The sequence below is a fragment of the Zosterops lateralis genome (assembly GCF_965231275.1).
Source record: "Zosterops lateralis genome assembly, chromosome: 8".
Classification (NCBI taxonomy): Eukaryota; Metazoa; Chordata; class Aves; order Passeriformes; family Zosteropidae; genus Zosterops; species Zosterops lateralis.
In genome coordinates, this window is record NC_139768.1 from 22,852,032 (window position 1) to 22,872,981 (window position 20,950).

The 20,950-nt window shown below is 42.4% G+C and overlaps 1 protein-coding gene across 1 annotated transcript in view; it reads left to right on the forward strand.

Moving 5' to 3' along the window:
• The window catches only part of GRK5 (G protein-coupled receptor kinase 5), a 156,299-nt gene that overhangs the window by 548 nt on the left and 134,801 nt on the right, over nt 1–20,950 (forward strand). The window lies entirely within an intron of this gene.

A 20,950-nucleotide genomic window follows, 5' to 3' on the forward strand; every position in this document is an offset into this window, starting at 1 on the left:
GCAAATAGCTTTCCGCGCCGTGTGGTGAGACCGGCAGGATCGTATCGCTTCCCCGTACAGTCATTGCCTTATTCGGCGTTATTAGGTGAGATCATGTTGCTGCAAACATGCCCATTGTTGAGAGCGTGTTTGTGCCCAGCCGGGGCCGGACAGCGGGGCCGGGGGCTCGGGGGGTCTCGGAGCGGGGCTGTCCCCCGGCTCCGGTCCCGGGGATGCTCGGGGCGATGCCGGGGCCGCCGCTCTCGGCGCGGGGCGCCCTGGAAAGGCGCTGGGCTGCGGCGGGGGCTCCGGCAGCATCCCCGTCCCGACCCCGGGCACTGGCAGAGCCCAACCAGACACCCACCGGAGGGTCGGGCTCCCGGGGCTTCTTTCCCCCGTCGGGAGCAGACGCGGTTTCCTCCCCGCGCGGGCGGAAATCCCCCCGCGGCCGCGGAGCGCGGAGCCGGGAGCCGGGCACGGCGGGGCTCGGGGCTCCCCGCGGGGCCGCCCGGAGCATCCATCCATCCCTCCCTGCAGCGGGAGCGCCGCGCACCAGCAACACAACACGGCTTAGGGCTGCGGCATCGCTGCCGGGGCGCGATCGCCTTCCCTCTGCTCCAGCCCATTTCTATGTTTGTGTTTATTTACTTGCTTGCTGCTTAAAATAAGGCATTTTTCCCAAGCCCTCGCTCAGAGTTTCTTCCCTGAAGGCACTTGCTGGAGCGGGCGTTTTTAGGTGCGGTCCAACCTGCAGCGCGTTCTGTCCGCTGCCCGCCGGAGCCGCCTGCCAGCGGGGCTGGGCGCCGCTTGGGTGGGCTTCCTTCGGCCGCTCTGGAGCTCTGCAACTACGAGTTAAAGCAGCGTTCATTTTGTGAGAGAGATCATTCAAATAGTCCGCCCCTGGAGCGGTCCTTTTGCTGGGAAAATAACTCAAATTGTAAAATAGTGTTTATATAACTGGCAGGCTGTTGAACTTTTGAGGCTTAGCTAAAGAGTAAAGTCCTGAGATCCTCCCAGAAAAGCTCTACAAATAATAAGGGCAAAGGTGTCACCCCATTCAGCAGATCAATGGATTATAACTTTTTGACTTCTGATGGAGATCTTTCATTTTCTGTTGTCATTTTTAATGTCGTTTGGGATGCAGTTGTGGCTCCCAGTCGCACACTGCCGGTTTAGATTTCAGTAGACTTTAGGAATACTTTAAAGGACTGGTATTAATTACAGTTATTGTGTGTTGTTTACAGAGAGCCGATATTTTGCAAGTAATTTTAAATGTGCCGCTCAGTTTTATGGTCCTTTTCTGCCATTCTCAGGAAGATGGTTACAGTCGTGTTGCTTTATTGTATTAAAATTGTGTTAAAGAAGCTGTTAGCTGTAATCCAAATGGCAGAAATTTATCAAGATTTCCTCCAAACTGCATTCCAACTGTTCTTTAAACCATGTATGAGCCTCCAACAACATTTTTTGGAGGCCTGGTGCAAATTAATTTTTAAAGCTTCTTTTCTTTTTAGGGTATATGAATTATTTTTTAATGAAGAACAAAGGGCAAATTATGTACCTGACATCAGAGCCACAAGTGTTATTCCTGTATGAGATAGCCACACTTCAGTTATTGTTGCAAGCTGCTTTGAGTAAAGTTGTTTTAAAATTTGCAGCGAGTAATGTAGCTGGCTTTCCTTGCAGATGAAGAAGGCAGACAACATATGTTAGACCAAGAGTAAAAGCAAGTTAGTATATTGAAGATTACGGTATCTAAAAATAAGTTTGTTCCAGGTCCTGCAGACTCCATCAATAGATTTAGTTGGGTGAACGTGTAGCCTAAGCCAAGTACATGCCTGTGTGTTTCCACTTGTGAAGTCAAAATTAAAAGCTGTGTTAGCTCAGCCACATTCTGGTTGGTGCCTGCAATGTGGTCCTTAATGTTAGGAGAAAAAAAATGATGGGATCCACTCTGCAAATGTTACTAAAGACAGAAGTTTTGTCAGAATTGCAAGGGGGACAACAAACCTACTGTCAGTAGCAAAGGGAATGTCAAAGAGAGGTTCGGGTAGAGCTGCAGTGTGAAATCCAGCAGTGAGGACATTTGAGGGAGTCAGAAGTAGGGCTGACTCCCCACCACAAATCTTTTATAGCAAATATTGGTTTAAATTTTGCAACTCTCTTGCTCTGGCCTTGGTAGCATTTGTTGTTGTGTTTGTTTTTTGTTTTTTTTTTCCCCGTGGTCCCTTGTCTAAGTTCCTTCACCCCTGATGTAAAGTGAGCTTTTTTTAGCTGAAATACCAGGGGGCAAGTTTTATAATTGCTACACAAATACTTGCACTTAAATCCTGATGATCACAATGAGAAGCACACCCAGAATTAACTGAGGCCATGTGATACATGAGTAATCTTATTAGAGCAACAAAAAGAGTAAATGTGGTTCACATACAAAAATGCATTTCAGTGAATGGTTTTGAGCAGAGAATAAATTTCAGGAAATTTTAATATTTTTGCAGAATATGAAGGTTTTGAGACAAAATTACACATAAGTTACTTGTTATACTCAGACGTCTGTCAGTTTGAACATGTAAGAATGGAGATTTACTGCATTTGAAAGTCCATTCATTATTTATTAGGAGTAAATTTATGCTGTTTCCTCAACTATAATTTCTCATTTCTTGAATGCAAAGTCCCATTTCACAAATCGTTAATCCCTTTTCAGACTGAATAGAAAATACATCTGGTTTAATTATAGGAACCAAATAGGTATTTGGGAACTACCTAGTATTGCCTGGGGAGACGAATAAGCTGAGAAGAGAAGACAAGAAAGATGAGAGTCATAAAAAGCAAATCAAAACAATAACAATCACAGTCATTTTGGGTTGAGTAAGAACCCCAGATTATGAGGTGGTAAAACATTTATCTGGATTTTCATGACATCATAGAATGGTTGGATTGGAAGGGACCTTAAAGCTCATCCACTGCCACCCTCTGCCATGGTCAGGGACATCTTCCACCATCCCAGATTGCTCCAAGCCCCATCCTGGCCTTGGACACCTCCAGGGATCCAGGGGCAGACACAGCTTTGTGGGCACCCTGTACCAGGGCATCCTCACCCTCACAAGGAGGAATTCCTTCCCAATATCCCATCTAATCCTGCCCTCTATCAGTTCAAAGCCATTTCACTGACCTTTCTTTTAATCAGCATTCTTGTTCCTGAGTCTCAGCAGTGGTGTCTGAGGCACAAAATCACCCAGCCATGGCTCCTGGAGATCCACCACGCTGTCAGCAACCAGTCCAGGCTGGGCAGTGAGTCCCAGTTCACTTCCCCAATTTGTGGTTGCTTGACAGAGGGCATCATCAGAAACAAGGAGCCGGGAGAGACTAAGAACTGAATTCTCCCAAGGGCTCAGAGCAACTTTAACAGTCCTAATCCAGAGAAGATTAAATTGTATCCACAGAGTCTTGAGTCTACTCTTGCCTGTCAAAAGCAATAAGCTGATAAAAGACAAGTCTTTCAAAGAGACTGATAATTAAAGTACAGTGTCTGTATGAAAAATAAACAATATGGTCTGAAAAGCATGACCAGACATGGTGATTACCTAACTCCTCTTCCTCATGAACCTTTCCCTCCTAGCCATAAGATCAACCTTCCCTGATGTTTCCTGCTGCTTCTGTGGGCATGAGCTTCCTCAGACAACCTGAAACATACTTCAAAACAGAAATACAACTTGACTCTGAAATTGCAAAACCCTTTAAAAATTTGGACAAACAGACAATTCTCAACCCTTCGAAGTTTTAATGACAACTGTGATGTCTAATTTAGTCATTGGTTTTAAAGCAGCCACTTTGGAAGATGGACTGGGTTTTTTGTCAAACCTAGAGTTTCTAAAGCACAAAGTTTACCATGTAAAAGGAAGAAAAATCCCTTCAACCGCTGAAACACAATGCAAATGCTTTTTTCCCTTTTTAGGTAGGCTGGAATTCTAAAATAAGCTTATTTATGGCATCCAAGCAGAGCCTTCTAGTGGCCTAGACAAGAGGAGCGACCTTTTATACTCTCAGGATTTTTTGATGAGTGCACACTGATGCCATATAACATGCAAAATGTGCCTGTGCATAAATTGCTGTATTTTTAGCTTGCTTTTGCAGGATGATCACAGGAGAGATTTGTGTGTGTCCGTACTGGCAAAGGACTAGCAATAAATCCTAAACATGAAGCCTGATTGCTTTCCAAGAACTTGGCTGCGGAGCAGTTGGAAAAAGGGCAGGAGAACAATGAAAAGCGTATTTTGAAGGAAAGAAGGTGGCTATAGTGACAGCCAAAGCTCCATGGAGAATATGGTTATTGCAACTTCATTAACCAGTTCACTGAATGCAAAATCTGAGGTTCTATCCTCCATCCCTTGATGTAAACCCAAAATGTTTTGTATGGGAAACATTGTAAGCAGAGGAAGCTTCCATGTGGTGTCTCAGTTTAGTTTTCTTCTTAGAGTTCAAGAGAAGCTCACCACTGTAATAGCTTTCAAGAAAAGTATTTCAAGAATGGAGTCAGCCATTGCTTCAGATGCAACAGGGTGCTTTTAAGCAGTAGTTTAAAAAAATTAGTTTCCTGGAACAATTTCTTTCTGGAAAAAAAAAAAAAAAGTACCTGGAAGAGTCAAGACTATCTCATATTTTAATCAAGGAAATTCAGAAAAGAGGAATTTTCAGGCCTTTCTGAAAAGAATGTGTAAGTCTGAATCACTTCAAAATTTATTTTTAGAGAAAGGAATTAGTTCTGTAGCCACACCTGGCTTTGGGCAAATGTGTGTGTGTAGAACTGGCTTGAAATATATTTCCTCTGGGTTTTTAAAATATTTTTTGAAAGCAGGGCTGATGCAGAGCAAGGTAGAGCCATAGCTATGCCCTTGGTGGGCATTCTAGGGTTCTCCAGTCTGCAGACATGGGCAGCAGGGCTGGGGATGTGGCAATGCTGGAGAAATCAAGAGCTCTTCTATCCAAACCTTTTCACTGGACAGAGGACCATGCTCCTTCCTGTGCAGTTGTGTGGAACTGTTATGGCCTGATTGCTATCTGTCTTGTTGGGTTTGTAGGCATTTAAAAAATATTTAGTAGTGAGTCAGGTTATTAACACAGAGAGCCTATTATGTAGTAAAACTTTTAGTACAAATGTTAACTGTGGAGGTTTGAGTAGAACTACTTACATCTGCTCCATTAATCTCATGGGATTGCTTTCCTCAAGTGCAAAATAATAAATCTAAGAAGAGACTGCCTGTCTCTGTTATCAGTGTGTTCTTTTTCTGAGAAGATTTTAACTTCGTGTTGCTGAAATTATCCACTCAGAAAAGAATTTTCAGTACTTACACAAGACATTGACATAACTTCATGACTCTTTTTTTTTGTATTAGTTGAGAATACTCTGAGAACTTAGTCATAAACACCCAAAAGAGGTGGTTTTAGTGGTGCTCTGTTGAGTGTTGCCAGAGCAGCAGCATGTGGACCAAACCAACCCACATGTCTTTGTGATAAACAGCTCCAGAATGAAAGTCTCACACAGTTGTGCCCCAAGATGAGCCCTGCCTGTCCATGCCTTTGTCCCCAGTGAGTCTGGACTGACAAGTGCTGCCTCACTTTGAAGGAGAAACAGCTTAAGAGGAATTCAGCAGCTCTGGTTTTGCTGCTTTAGGCCCTGGGGTATGTTACACCTGTTTGGTGGCTGATCCTGCTTCCTTTTTCCTTCATACCCATGCACAGCACAATGTTTTACTCCTGGAAAAAAAATACACAACAAAGACCCCACGATTGCATCCTGGCTGACTTCTTGGAAAATGAGCTCCCTTTCCAGGTACTGCTGTGCCAGCTGAGAGCTACTAATGATCTCCTACCGGCTCAGAGGGTGAAGATCTGTGTGCTGAAGACTTTGGTGTTTGCAGGGAAGGGTCTGAAGCCCCAGTTGTGTAGTCAGACTTAGTGCAGATGTGTCCTGATCCCACAAACCTCAAAACTGACTGCTAGGGTGGGGGCAGGGTCCTCCTGCATGGGTAGAGACACAAGCTGTGGGTTTGTTGTTGGGCTGACTGATTCATCTCCCACACTGGTTTTGTGCCAGTGTTACTCTGTGAGTGACTTCTGGTTTGTATTGATCCAGGGAAAACTGCAATATCACATCAGGATCCATACTGTTGCACTGAAAGACTTTAAAAGCAGATTGTTTTATCAAAGCTGTTACTGTGCTTTAGTAAAAACTCAGCCAAATAAACACAAGTTCTGGACAGAAAATTGGGAGTTAGAGTTCTAACTCATGCTCATTTGAAATCTTCCCCTGCTCTTTATTTTTAAAATATTCTGTATGCTGTGTGAGATTTTTGTGTGGCAGTGGGGAAGAAAAGAATTGGTTGCCCCCTATTTTTACTGGCATGTAATCTAAACAATAAGAAGATGATATAATCCTAATATTTCTTTAAGACCACAGGATGTGAAATTAAATTAAAAGGCCAGGAAAATAAAGAACCCTGCAGTTTGATTACACTCAGCTGGATTATCTTTGTAATTATTTTCCTTGGAAGATTTAAAAATGCATACGGCTTTGTGAAAAAGATTAAGTAGAGAAACCAAAATTAAAGTAAACAATCTAAAGAAAACATTGCAAAGATGATGGGTATTTTACTTAATTAAAAAAAATGCACCAAGTTGCCTGTTAAAAATGAAAGGAGGGAACAAAACACAGGTGAGGAGGAAGATGGATGAGGCTGTTCAACTGGCTCAGCTGCTTCTAGCTCATATAATGTCCTTTCAGATATGGTTAAGAAACTGTCAGAAGCAGTTATTCAGGGAGAAAGGGCAGGCTGAAAGGAGCAGAATTACACACAGGTACTCGAGCCTCAATTCAGACCCGGGAGCAAATAACACAAATAGTGAATGGAGGAAGGGTGGCTGTCTGTGTTCCAGGATGAGAAGACTTATTCACAGATAAGATTTTGGTGGTGCAGCCAAGGCTGAAAAATGTCTATATCCATCATTTCCAGCACCTAGGGATGTGTTTGCTATGCATGAGTAGTCCCATGGACTTCATGGGCACTGCTTGCTGGTTGGAAATGCAGCTTGTTTGTGCTCAGGGATCAGGCAGTTCTCGCTGCAGCAGAGCTGTTCCAGGCAGTAAAACCACATGGATAGAGCTAAAGGGAAACTGCTGGAAGCCATTGGGAAAGGCCTGCTACGTCATCTTGTCCCTGGTTTGCCATGTACTTTTTAAGGTATGAAACATTTTTGTATCAAAATGACTCCATTTATGGGTCTGTCTCTCTAAATTTTTTTTAATGAGCCCAAGAAACCTTGATTACCTTGATTTTTTTTTCCCCTGGTTAAATTTCCCTTACTCCCATCTCCTTTACTCATGCAATCCCTTTTGTGCAGTTTTCATTTTTCCAGGTGCTTTCTGCTCCTCACTAGTCACGGTCTTGCTGAATTGAACAGGATTTGTTCTTTCCTTCTTCCAGCCTGTCCAGCTTGGATGGCCCAGCTGAGATTTTGTGCATTCAGCCCTCAGTTCCAGCTCCCTCCTGACAGTGGGTTCCTCGTGCCCAGGGACAGGTTGGCCACACAGGGAGACTGAACCTGCTCCTCACCCTGCCCCACCTCGACCAGCCAAAACAGCTTCTGAGGTGGGGACAGGCCCTGGGGAAGGGGCAGGACACACTGGGTATTTCATCAGGGTATTGCTGAGCAGTTTCTCCTGCTGAGGTTGCTGCTGGAGCTCCCTGTTGTCCCCAGGATGCCGGGGAGGCGGTTAATAAGCTGGAGCAGCTATTTTTTGCCTTGGTTGAGTATTCTCTTGGGTCCCATTGAATGCATGATTTCACTATGAGCCTGGCTTTTCCTGCTAGGCTGAGGTTATGTTGCAAGTTCTAGAAGTTACCGTATTTTTCATACAATACCTCTTTTGCTTCACTGCTCAAAGAGCCAATCTTTACCTTGCGTGGGTGTGGGGAATGATGACATTTTGGATGCTGTTTGCTGGTTCCCAGTGCTCCTGAACCCATCCCTTTTTCCTAGTATCGTTCTCCCAGTGAATAAATTTGGATGATTTTATTTCCTCTCCTTGTTGGAGTAGTCTAAATTTTTCTAGACCAAAATTCCCATATTTTGTTCTTCCCACTTCTCTGTCTAGTTTATTTTCCCTGTCTTCTGTTTCTGACACCACCTTTGAATTTGAGAGGTCTTTGATGTACTGTTTAAAACACATTTAATTAGTTTGGATTAAATGTCAGTTTCCTGGCCACATGTAAGGCTTTATGTATTTACACACTCCTATTATCCTTGGTTGCTCTTTGGTCAGTGTTTAGTCTGCGTGACAAGGCTCCTGGCTAAAATTACTGAAACTGTTCTTTTTTTTTCCTCTCCATGCATGTGTTATGAGAGACCTTCGTGGCTCTATAGGAAGTCTTTATTTACAACTTTAGACTCTGCCTGTCTCAGAGCTCTCCCTCAATTTTATCTTGTGTGCCCCAGGAAAGGGCTGAGCTGCCAGGAGGATGGAGAAATTCTGTAACATTACAGCAGTGTTTGCTTGGCAGAATCTGCAGAAGGCACTGATGGAAGATCAGATCTTGTGGGGGGAAAAAAAGAGTAAAAAAGGAGAGAAATGCAGCTGGAAGAAGAGGAGATTCAGAAACAAAGGGAAGATGTCAATGATGCCAAGTGAGAATGGCACCAGTGAGTCCTCTGTGACACTTCCGTCAAAATATTCCCGTAGGCAGTGCAAGGGAACTGACACCTTGAACAAGCAGATGAATTGGAAAGAATGGATGCCAGGCTAAATCATCATTTAGCCAAGGTTGCCAAAATATCTGTGGAAGATGATAATATCTATATGTAGATATATATTCATTCATACTGGTGTTGTTTAATGCTTGTCCTTAGCTTTATGCTGATTTCATCTTCCTCTCCCCTCTTAGAAGATTTTTTTTCTTCTTGGGGGTGAAGGTTATATTGGTAATCTCTTTCAGCCAATGTTCTCTCTTCCATCTTCTTTAGTTTTGGTTGTTATAGACGTGGTTTCTTTATTTTCCCAGTACTCTGGGTCTCTATGAAGGAGAGGTTTTAGTGAAAAGCAATCTGGAAATCAATAGGGTTGCTTTTTGTAGGGATGATCTTGCAACTTGCACACCAAACCTTTCTCCTGCAGAAATCAATGGAACAACCTCCTTTTCTTCTTTTGTTGCACAAAAATCCAACTGCTCACTTTCCAAGTTTTGCAGAGGGAATTTTACTTGGCTATCAGTTATGGAAAATTAAGGGAATCTGGACATTCATCCTTAATTTTACTATAAGAGGAAGGATAGTTGCCCAGTGCAACATTTGGAAGCTGAAAAAGCTTACAAATACAGGAGTTTGGACTAATCCATGAATAAACCCTTTCTATCTCCCTCCTTAGCAATTCCACATCTACATTCCATCTTTGAATCATGGTTTTGTGTTTTCTGAGGATGCCAAATTATAAATCATATGTTGAGTGAGAATTCCTCGTGAAGCACACATCTGGGAGAGTTTGTGCTTTGTTTATTTCAGCAGCAGCAGAGTTTTGGGAAGAGCTATCCAGATGATTTACATGTGATGTAAGGTTCTCTCAGGGTTACCATACACCTGTCTTGTGTTTAGTTACCATACACCTGGTGTGTTTAGTGTGCATCTCCTTTCACTCTCTGTTGGATGAGAGACAGGAATGGTTCAGGAATGAAAAAAAAAAAAAACAAAACACAAAACTTGAGCACTCTGGTTTGGAGAGCTGGAGATAGAACAGAAAAGTATTTGAAGTAAATCTCCTTCTTGTCACATGTAACTGATGGACACTGAATAGCGGCAGGTGCCTGTGGAAAGGTGTGGGTATCACAATCCCTCCTCAGGCTGATTTTTTCAGCCTTCCATTCAAGGGACTTACTGAGGAGAAGGTGGCTTTACCCTGTGGGACTTATCAGAGGGATCTATCCTTTGTGAATTTATTGGATCCATTTTTTGGATCACATTTCTGCTTTTGGCCTGAGCAGCTTTCTGTGGCAATGAGTTCCATCATGTAAGAAGAGCGTGCAAGCTTCCCCACGTGTCCTTCATGAGGGACTTGGTCAATGTATGACTTATGTTTTGGCAGCCTCAGAAAGCAGTCATTGTGAAGATGTGGAAGTGTCTTGGAGGGGGAAGAAAGGGAATTATCCACAAATCAATCAAATATTTCTGGGTTTTTGCTATGTTGGTTTGGTTTTTGTTTTTTTTTTAATATGTTGATTTCATTTCTTCTGTGATTTATATTAGACCATCCATGATTTTATCACATCCTCTAATAAATAGTGTATCCCCAAGCTGAAAGGTCCAAGTCTGTCATCTCTGTCCCTTTGCATCTTCTAATTCTGCGTCCTTTTTTGAATTGGGTGACCAAAACTACCTGGCACTGGTGTGCACTGTGGGCAGTGGCACAGTGATACTGATCACTTTGTACTTTCTTCTTGTCACCGTTTTAACTTGATGTTTGTTTGTGTTTTTTCCCCATTGCCACAAGTATTCATTACCGGGCCTTTTGATGGTGACCTCAGAAATTTGTCTCCTGAGCCTGCAATGTTTAATTTGGAGCCCATTGTTTGGTGGATATAGCAAGAGCTGTTTTCCTTCATGAGCAATACTGTGCTGACACAGAATATAGCTTTTTTTTTTTTTTTTTTCCCTCCTAATTTTTAAGTGATTTAGGACTGCAAAATACTCCTGCAACTCTTTGCAGGCTGTTTTTGTTACAACTGTCCTGAAGAAATTCATCTTGGCAGCAGATGCCATCTTGTTATTTATCTCTTTTCCAGACCATTTATAAATACACTGAACAGTCTGAGTCCTGTTGCAGATCTCTGTGGCACTCTGTGAGCAGCCCTGCTCCACTGTCAAATTCTTATCCCTGATTTTCCATCTTGTCAACTGCTACTGGCTCACAGCAGGGTCCCCTCTCCAGAAACAGTTTAGTTTCTTAAGAATTGTTGGGGAAAGTCACTGCCATGAAAATCACTGTTCAAAAGTGTCAAAATCCACCTGCCCAGGCAGCTGTGAGTACAGCCAACTTCTTCCAGAGGTGGGGAGGAAAAGGGAATGAGAAATGTAGGAATTTGCCAGCTGATGGCAGTGTTTGAAGGAGCCATTCCTGAGACAACTGAAGATTGGCAAAGAAATGAGGGTTGCACCAAGGGCTGAGGGACAAGGTCCCAGGTGAACACTCTTAAAATGGGCTCTGTAAAATGTACCCACCGAACCTCTGAGGCTGTTGTAAGCTCAGTGATCACTCCTAATGCCCCAGAGGAGTGTGATATCTGCCAGTGGGCCACTGGCCACGACACGCTGAAAAATGAACCCAACCCAAATCTCCCCATCCCATCCCCAAACCCTGCCAGTCATGGGGAGGAAAAAAAAAAAAAAAGGAAAGAAAATGAAAGGTGTTTTCAGGTAATTATTCTTCAGGACCTGTACCCTAAATACTTACCTCTGTCCATGCATGCATGCACAGTGTCAACCTCTTTCATCCAACAGCCTAATCCAAAATCTCTAGCAGGTCTCAGGACATTTGTTATTCTGGCTCATGCAGACCTCCAGCTGCAGAATGTTTATTTGGCTGTGAAAAGTCTATGAAGTAACAATCTTTGATGGATTCAGCATATTGTTTTCTCTTCCTTTTTTGGGATGCTGTTTGCCTCCAGCTCTCGTGGGGAACACATCTCTCTTTTCTGTGTATCATAAATACCAGAGGCCACGAAGGGCTGTGGAGGTGGCACAGGTAGGAGCCTGCACTGCACAGAGCTTGCCTAAAAGTAATGCTGTAATCTGACTGCAGAACAAGTTAATGTTTAACCTTGCCAGCATTTCAGGTTGCTAATAATTTATCCTTGCTTATTAGCAGCTTATGGCTTGAATAATACCACGACACTGGGATTATTCATGGAGGCAAGTGAAGGAAGTAAACTCTGGCTCCATCAGCATAGTTGGGAAAGCAGATAGGGAAATTTATTATTTATTGAGTGACCTCTCCAAGACCTTTGTGTGGTGGTTGATATAAACAAACTGGTAATTGCAAAGAGTGAAGTAAGTAGAAGGCAGCTATTTAAAACTTATGGGTGTGCTGTGTAAATGACGCATCCAAGATGAAGCTCAAGTCTATATGTTACAAATCTTTTTCAAAGGGATTGTTGGAATATATTTTCAGGCAAACGTTTACCAGCTGTGTGAAGGCATGAAGCTTGTTGAGAAGCCCAGAAATATTTTACAAGGTGAGGACAGAGCATGCTTTTGTTCAGAATCCCTGGCCTAAATTTTAAAAAATACTTAGTGATATTTTTTTTTTTTAATCTATTTCAGCTTTCAGATACAATGAGCTAAGAAGAAATTAAAATGGCAAATCAACTACTGGATATTAAACTTGGTTAAAATATGCATTCTGTGCAGGGAAGAGGTAAACGTGAGAGGTCTGGCATGTTTCTAGGGCCAGAAACCAAGGAGGGCAGGCAGCAAAGCTTTGACCTCTGCCCTTTGTTCATCTCTGTGCTCGCTGTTATCACTCAGGTCTTGAGATGCAGCATCACATCTTGAAAAGGGGAATGTAGAAATGCTTCCTGAGTGAACCTGCCAGTGCAGGTGCCAGCTGAAGATGCCATTTTATAAACACTGAAGCAGGTAATAAGTTTCAGACATGAACAGGCGCATAAGGTGAACAATTTGTTGACAGAGGCACTTTGAGCACTTGCTTGTCAGTGAAAGTAAATTCTTCACATTCCTGGCTCTTGCCTTCTTGCATAAAAAAAATCACATTTTGTGTAAGTAGTTAGAGGGCCCGATGCCTATTTCCAGTAGATAATTGTGGGAAGACTGTTTTTTTAAGGAGGTTTTGCTTGTTTCATTAAAAAGGTGATGACATTTGCAGATGCTTCACTAACACAGATAGGCACTATCACTGTTATCTTTTCATCTGGACTGATTGCAAATCACAATGACTGTGTTTAAAGAAACACAAACAAGTGATGTATTAACTCCTCTAATATCTTATTGCAGATAAAGTTTCATTTGATCTTAGATGATGTTCAGCTGGAGGATAAAGCTAAGTTTTAAGATTGCAAAATTTTGCACAGGAGTGAATTTTGCTTTTCATAAATCTTACTGTTTTCCTCTAGGGAGGGGGAAGAGGGAGAGAAATAGTTTGACAGGAATCAGTTGTTTTGATTTAAGTGAATATGAGGAAACGGTATCTTTCAATAAATAGATTTTATTAAAGTTGAATACTGTGACAAATAGTTTAGACTTAGAACGTCAGATTTGGTATGTAAGCAGAGCAACTCCACTGAGATTTGAGTTCATTGTTAAGATTAATGAAATATACTTTGTAAAGAAGGGCAATGATTCACTGAGTAAAAATAGGCAGCATCTTAAAGACCTTGTAAACACAGCTATTAATTTTACAACTAGAATCTTATACTCTTTGTCTTAGTCTGAGAATAATGCTGCTGCATTCCCTGACACTATTCAGTGGGTACAAATTCAGCTCTTAAACAGATTTTAAATAGATCCTGACAGGGGCCACAGTTGCATTTTTGTTTGCATGCTTTGTCCATGCTTTGGAACAGCTTCCTGATACTTCTGCTGTATAAAATATTAATCTCTTCCCTCTTAAGCCATCACCCACACCACAAATCCTGCTTGATACACTTGCTGTAGACAGTAATAAGAGCCACAACTGACATGCCCCTACTTTTTAGATACTTATTTTAGGATTTAGCAGTCTAGAAGGCACTCCTTGGTGTGAGGCATTAAGTCTCCCCCATTTTTGATTGTGCTTAAGGCTTAGTTTGATGCCATAGCTCACGTTTGATTTGAGGGAGGGGGAATCTCTTCCCTCTTCTCTTCTTTAACCTCAGGTCTTGTTGTTTTTATTCATTCTTTTTAGTATTAGAGAGAAGCTTTCTTTAGCTTGACATGGCTTTGCATTGATCTTTCCAACAGCTCCTGTCTTATGCCACTGTCTTGATCTTCTACACGAAGTCTTTGTTTTCTTTCAAAAGAAGGAAGCCTCAAAATTTGAGCAGGAGGCAAAGGCTCAATTCAAGCTCAATGATATTTTTTTTTAATGGAACATGGCAAAGTCACCATCATTTTCCACTAGCCATGAGTGTCTTTTTTTTTTTTTTCCTTCTAAGCTAAAAAGCACAAGAAAGCATATTTGGTGCCAATTCCTTTAACATCTGAGAAATAAGCCAAAGGCTCAGCTTACTGCTTATGCAGGAATATTAGTAATCACTTTGTATCAGTGGGATAAGCACAGAGGTCATAAATAACATTTACTGAACTCTGTGAATTCTGTAGGGTTTGTAAAATTTTCTCCTCACCATTGTGATTTACTGTTTTTATGATTCTTGCAGGGTCCTGAACCTCTATTTTGAGACTAAAAGCAAGAATCCTGTAATTCATCTCCATACAGTAACCTGCCTATAGGAAGAATCCAGTCCAGTTGACCAGGCTGGTTACTGGATATTTAAAACATAATCAAATGCTCAGGCTTTCAAGTCAGTCTGTAACAACTGGCACAGACCTGGGTGTAATTTGTGCTCCGACTCTACCTTGTTTTTAGCAGTGAAGGAGTGTTATTTGACAAGCAGCTCCTTTTCTGGCCAGGGTAACCCACATAGCAACCACTACAATGTGGTGAGAAGTGAAGGGACATGACCTGTGGTGGTGAGCACTCTGTCATTTGTAAATGTTCCTGTCTGTGGCTCTCTACGTCTGCCTGTTCTCTTACTGTACACACTTTTCATGAAGACATAATAGTACTTTTTGGGTAAAGTACAAATCCCTTAGAGGATGCTGTAGTTGGCCTTTTGAGTGGTGGAAATTACACTCCCTCTGCTGCATCCCAACTGTGCAGTGCCGTGGGGCTCAGCCCCCTTCCCTGTCTGCCTGGGAAGGGCCAGGGGGAGAGGGCTCAGGGTATGGCCCCTTCATCCAGCCCCTGGGAGCAAGAAACTTCCAGACCTAGGAGACATACCAGGGGACTCACAGCTGTTTAAGAGGGGCCTGGGATCAGTTAGAAAGTGAGCAATTTTTTTCTAACTGTGAGTAAATCCTGCACCTGGAAAGAGGAAAGGGCTCAGGAGACTGAAACTGGAGCAGAGCAGGCCACCAAACACCATTCACAGTTGTGTATCCCAGCATTGGCAGAGAAGACTTTTTTCCCTGCCTTTTAAGTTGTGATAGATGAGGCTGGAGAACAGGAGAATGGTCACTACCACCAGTTAACTTGGTGCATCTGAGTCAAGTGTTTAATCTTTCATGGTCAAAATCTCTTCTGCAAACAACCTGTGTTCTGTAAAGCAGCTCAACTTAAGGATCTAATAAAGGAATATTAATGCAGGTGTCTCTGTTACATAGAAAACAGAGTATGCAATGACGTTCCCTTCTGCTCTGGAGCAGCATGTGTTTTTTATTTTCTGTGTATAAATCAGCATACTTTATTTGTTTTGTAGTAATTTGTAATACATGGATCAGTGTTTTCTACAGGAACTTACACTAATTATTCAGGAATGATCCCCTATTTATTTGTTAGGACTAATTTTTCAGCCTGGTTCTTCCATTAGCTGTGCCATGTAAGCAAATTTTAAAAAATGCATGTCATCATTAATTATCTTATAGAGGAGTCATGATTAATGCCACTCTGATGTCTAAGCAGATCAAGGAACATTCCTGTAGCTGACACCCTGGGAACTTTCCCTTTGAAGTCACTTTAGACTTTGGCTGATTGAAAACCTCAGCACTATGTCCAGGTTCGTCTTTCTTCTCAAAATTAGTTAAGCCACATGAATTCTTTCTGCTTCTCCATGACATTATTTTGAGATAACTGCATATCATGTTCTTCCTGAGACACTGAAATCAAGCATACCTCACATTTTCCTAAGTATCCATATTTGATCACCAAAATTTGTAATTTTTCTTCCTAGGAATGGCTTAATGAAATTCTTGAAAGCTTTCTGAAAGCTTTTGAAAATCCTGGTTTGCTTTCTCACTTTTGGGCAGCTCTGTGCTGACATGTGAAAGGGAATATGCTCATACCTTCAGGGTGATAGCATTACTCCTGCAAAGTTTATAAGCTTACAGTAAGCTCACATATATTGAATTCAGCAACAGTTAAAAGCACATAGGTATGGAAAGCCTTATGTAGGCACTTAACCTTTCCTCACAAAGCTGGCTGCTAGAGGCTGTGTCGACAGCTCAGTAATTTTACAGAAGTGACCATTAGTGTTTCCTGTCCTCCTTATGAACCCCAAAAATATTCAGTGTTTACCTCTGATGATAGTAGCACTCCAGATGCAGAATCCTTTAGTGCTGCTCAGTACTGGCAAACACAAGGAAAGAGGATGCAGCCTCTTCCCTGAGCAGCATAAAGCTTAACTAATCCATGGGCCCAGGTGGGCAGAGTGCAGGGTGAGGAGCATCCCCTTGCTTGTGGTCCCACAGAGCTTCTGAGCAAGAGAAAGCAGCAGAAGGTCCCTGGAAACTGCTGATCACTACACTCACAAATGTCAGCTCCCCACTCTAGCAGCCATTTGCAGCCCATGAGGTTAATTCCTGTTATTTCACCACCTCACCTCTTGGCTATAACCAGTTGAGAAAGTCGTCCTCTCATGCAGCTTCAAATTCTTGCAGCAAAGAATTTGAAATTACAAATAATTCTGCAGCTGGGGCAGCGTTTCGCCATAGCTGCCGTGGAGGAAAAGTGGGTGTCGGTTGTAGGGCTGCTGGTTTCCTCCAAACAATTTACTCAAGCAGATTAAGATCTGAGATTTTCCAAAGTACAAGTGCAATAAAATGCAGTGGAAAACAAGCTATACTGTGGCTACCTATTGAACTCACAGGGGACTTGAGACAGAACATGCTGCCCACCCCATCTGACAGCAGTGGGATTCAAATCTTGGTTTGCATCAACAGAGTCATTTACAATAAAAACAAAAGAGCTGCTCTGGAAAGCCTTGAAGGAATAACTGCTGTCTGGGAACCCACAGCTTCTCAGGGGAAGGAGTGGAAAGAAGGAAGAGAAAATCCTGGGGCCTTTGTTCCCAAATGATAAAACTCCAGATTCCACGTGTTCAGCAGTGTTGGGTGGATTGTGCCAGTGCTCAGAGCAGTGAGTGGGGCTCCCTCTGGCTAAACCAGCTGCAGCTTGGTGCCACTTGTGTGTCACTGCCACACTGCCTTCCCTCAGGCTGTGTCAAATACCAGCATGCATAAAAAAAAATAGTGGCGATAGCAAGTTTTTTTTGTAACCTGCTCTTTTAAAGGCAGAGAAGGTTTTCAGGCAGTTTAGGAGAGTTAGGGCTTAGCTAAGCTTTACATCCACACAGGTGCCTCCCTGTGATCTGCAGAGATTGTGAGTGAATGGCTCCCAGCAATAATTGCTGCCAGTGAAATATGGAGCTAATAAATGTCTGCAGTTAGCAGCAAATCGAATAACGTATTTTAAATAGTAAGAATAGTGTTTGAACTCCCATAAGTGTAACAACATGTAGCTGTAGACTTTGTTAATGAATAATTACAGTGTAAAATTAAGCATATGGAAAATATTTCCATTTCTGTTTTCTGATTTATAACTTACTTTAAACACTTAGGGACAATGTTCTTTCCTGCAAAGGAATATGACTGGTGTATGGACAGGTTATTAAAGATATTTGATTTTCGCCTTTGAATATGACTTTATTCCCCAAAGCTTTATGTGTGGGGAAATGTATACATGTGAGTAGTTCATCTTGCTTCAAAGTAGAACACATCTGGCTTCAGAGTCCACCTCTGAAAGGTGACTTAAAAGCAGAACCTGTAAGAATTTCAAAACTTCTTCTTAAATCTTTGTATCATTAGGCAGTCATCCCCAAGTCAGTCTGCTTTAAGGCCTAGTCTGGGACCTGTTTCCAAAGTATATGAACACCAGTAGGTTTTGCCAGTTGGCAGCCTGGGACCTGAAATATCTGTTATTACTTAGTGCAAGTACACCATGCTACAGACTGTTATTTAGAGGGCTGGTGTTTGCAAATCATTTATGAAAACTTTCTTTTGTTTCATCTTGTAAAACTTTGTAATTCAGCTGCTGCCCAGGGTGTTGTTAAGCTTGAGGGTATTAAGTGTTGCAATGTTTCTGTTTTAAAATCACAGTTTTAATGCATTTTAGGAGTTTTAAACTCCAAAAGCATTCTCAGAACAAGGAACGTTTCTCATTACCAAAACTGATGCTGAAATAAACTATTTTTTTAAAAAACTGAGTAACCCAGTTCAGTCTGTGGTGTCCTATAAAACCTTTCAACTTGGGGGATAGGGTGTGTATGTAAGGAACAGGCTCCCAGGCTTAGGACAAAATGTTTTGATGCTGCTGATGCTGCAGAGGCAGTTCTTTCTTAAATACTTTAACATCAGTGTAAGTGGCATTTTGGCATCACTGCCTTACATTGCTCCGTGTCAAGTCGGGGTATTATTTTATTTGGTTTAGGAAATGTGTTTGTGCAACTCCTGTTTATGAATGATACCCTAGACTGGGTTCCTCAGCCTAAGACAAATACCAGTGGAAAATGCACAGCCTTAATAGATGTGCTGGTATGCCCTGTTGAATTTTGTTGTTGTATTTATTTTGCTGGGAAAGAGAAAACAAGTAATTAGCCAAGAAAGCTCACAGCTGCATAGCACACTCCCCGCTCTCCTATATGCACACAGTCTATTGGTACACACAAAACTGGCACTAATGAAACATAAATAGACACTTTTCCTGTATGGAAAAGACTTTTACCATTGAAAGGGAATGAAAGCAATGGGATTCTTTGGAAATCCTAGTTATTTGGGTTCCCAGTTTGGGTGTGAGGCTCTAAAGCCCTCTGTGGTTCCGTACATGTTATGAAGTCTTCCTGGATTTTTGGGGTTTCTTTTTTTTTTTTTTCTTCTTTGTGTATTTGTTTAAGCCTGTTGGGAGCTGGGATCCTTTTTGTGGATTTCTGTAACCACATTATTTGCTGCATCCAGCAGTGACCCCCTCTTCCAGAATCAAAGCTCCTCTTCTTTGCAACCACCATGGAACCTCCAGCTGTGTTTAATGACATTCACCCCTAAAACAACAGCCAGGTCCCAGGTTCTTTTACTGTCATCTCCTCCCATTTTAACATTTTGCCTCAGTTCCTAAAGCAGTGCTGTGCAAGAGGCTTGGCAGCTCCAAGCAATGCTGTTCACACCAAGCTCTTGCCCCTGTACCTCCCTCTCACCCAAGCTAAAATAGCCCCACTTGCAGACCTGGCTGTACACCAGGTCTCAGCCACTGGCTGTCACGTCTGTTCTGTCCCCTCCTGCTTCTCTGAGCAAAATGCCATCACGTCCTCTGTCCTTTCTTCACCTACAGTTCCTCTCAAGATTATTGTTTTGAGAAGCTCAGCAGCAATGTAATGCAGTCATGACATTTATTTCTAGGCCTCCCTAACATTTCTGGTCAGAGATGCCTCATGTTCCAAGAATAGTAGGGTCTGCACCATGCTACTCTGTGTTCTTTAGGACTTTGGATAAAATTCAAAGAGACCTCCTGCATTTTATTTTAAAAAGGGGAAAGGTGATCTGGCTTCAAATAAGACAGGTTGGATTCAGTTACAGAGACTTCATGAAATATGGCAGGATCCTTCAAAACCCTCCCAGCAGGAACAAGCTAATGAATTCCCCATTACTATTCTCACAGAGCAGCTCAGAAGTAGATAGTTTTCTCCTTTAGTGAAACATATTTCCTTTTGAATTCTGTGCTTTTTTAACAATTACTTTTCTGTTAAGGCAGTCCCTTGACATCAATAGAAAACCTCCTCTGAACATCTTAAACCTCCTCTTTGAACGCCTCTGAGAAGTTCCTGCAATTGGTTAGGGAAGTGCTAGGCCAAGCTCAGCCCCATCTTTCCTGTTATCTAGCAGAAACCTCTCATTCAGACTTTCTGCACATTGCATGGAATTTCCTCTTCTGTCTGCCTGAATTTTTGGAGAGCCCTAAACACTGGCAGTGGCTCTGCAAAATTTTTCTGGGGAGCTTGGTAGAAGCTGAGCTGGAATGGTGAATTATAACGAGAGTAAAGAACATAACATCACATAATTCCCCAGGAAATTCAGGTTTTGCTCTCACTTTGCCAGCCTTGTGGCTCTATGTGCAAACCTGGGGCTGCTGGGCCCTCAGCTCCACAGAGCTGCTCTCAGTGACTCCCTAAAGGCTCTTCAGGCTTAAAAAAACCCCACCTTTGTCTCAGAAAATTTTCCTTTTCCAGTATATGCACAAGCAGACTGCAGCAGGAAGGTGAAGGGTGGCTTATAAGGATAGATTTCCAAAGGATTTGTTCTTCCTATAGGCAGAGGTATTGTATACAGGAATAATTTAACTGCCCCCCCCCCCAAATGTTTTTGTCTCACGGTGACAAATTTGAAAAGTACCAGTGACTAAGTTAGATAAACTTTGAAATGCCTAATTGTTCTGTTTTTCAAACGCACCCTTGCAGTAATGTTCAGTGCTTTAATAACAGTTTCCTTAGAAAGTTCAAAATGTGTTCAAAATGTTTTACATGTCACGATGCCAGAAAAATTGGCTTGTAGGGAAACAAAACAAATACGTAATTCTTAATGGGAAAGGTCACTTCTCTATTCCTTCCTCCTACCTGCTGAAAAGAGTTATTTGACTGCGTGTGTTTGGCCATCTGAAGTGGTGCCCCCTCAAGTTTTTCTGCCTGTTCCTCCCTTTTGGTGCGGGGAGTTTCAGTCTCTTATCAGAGCCCTTGGCTCCTTTGTGTGTGTGGAAACAGCTGTTGCCACATCTTTATCGTGGAGCCATGAGCAGCCATGGTGAGCAGCCCAGCAGCAGGCAGGGCAGCCTCGCTGGGCACTGCAGACTGTGGCACCTCAGGGGTGGTGGTCATCAGTCCCTGCATGGCTCACGGAG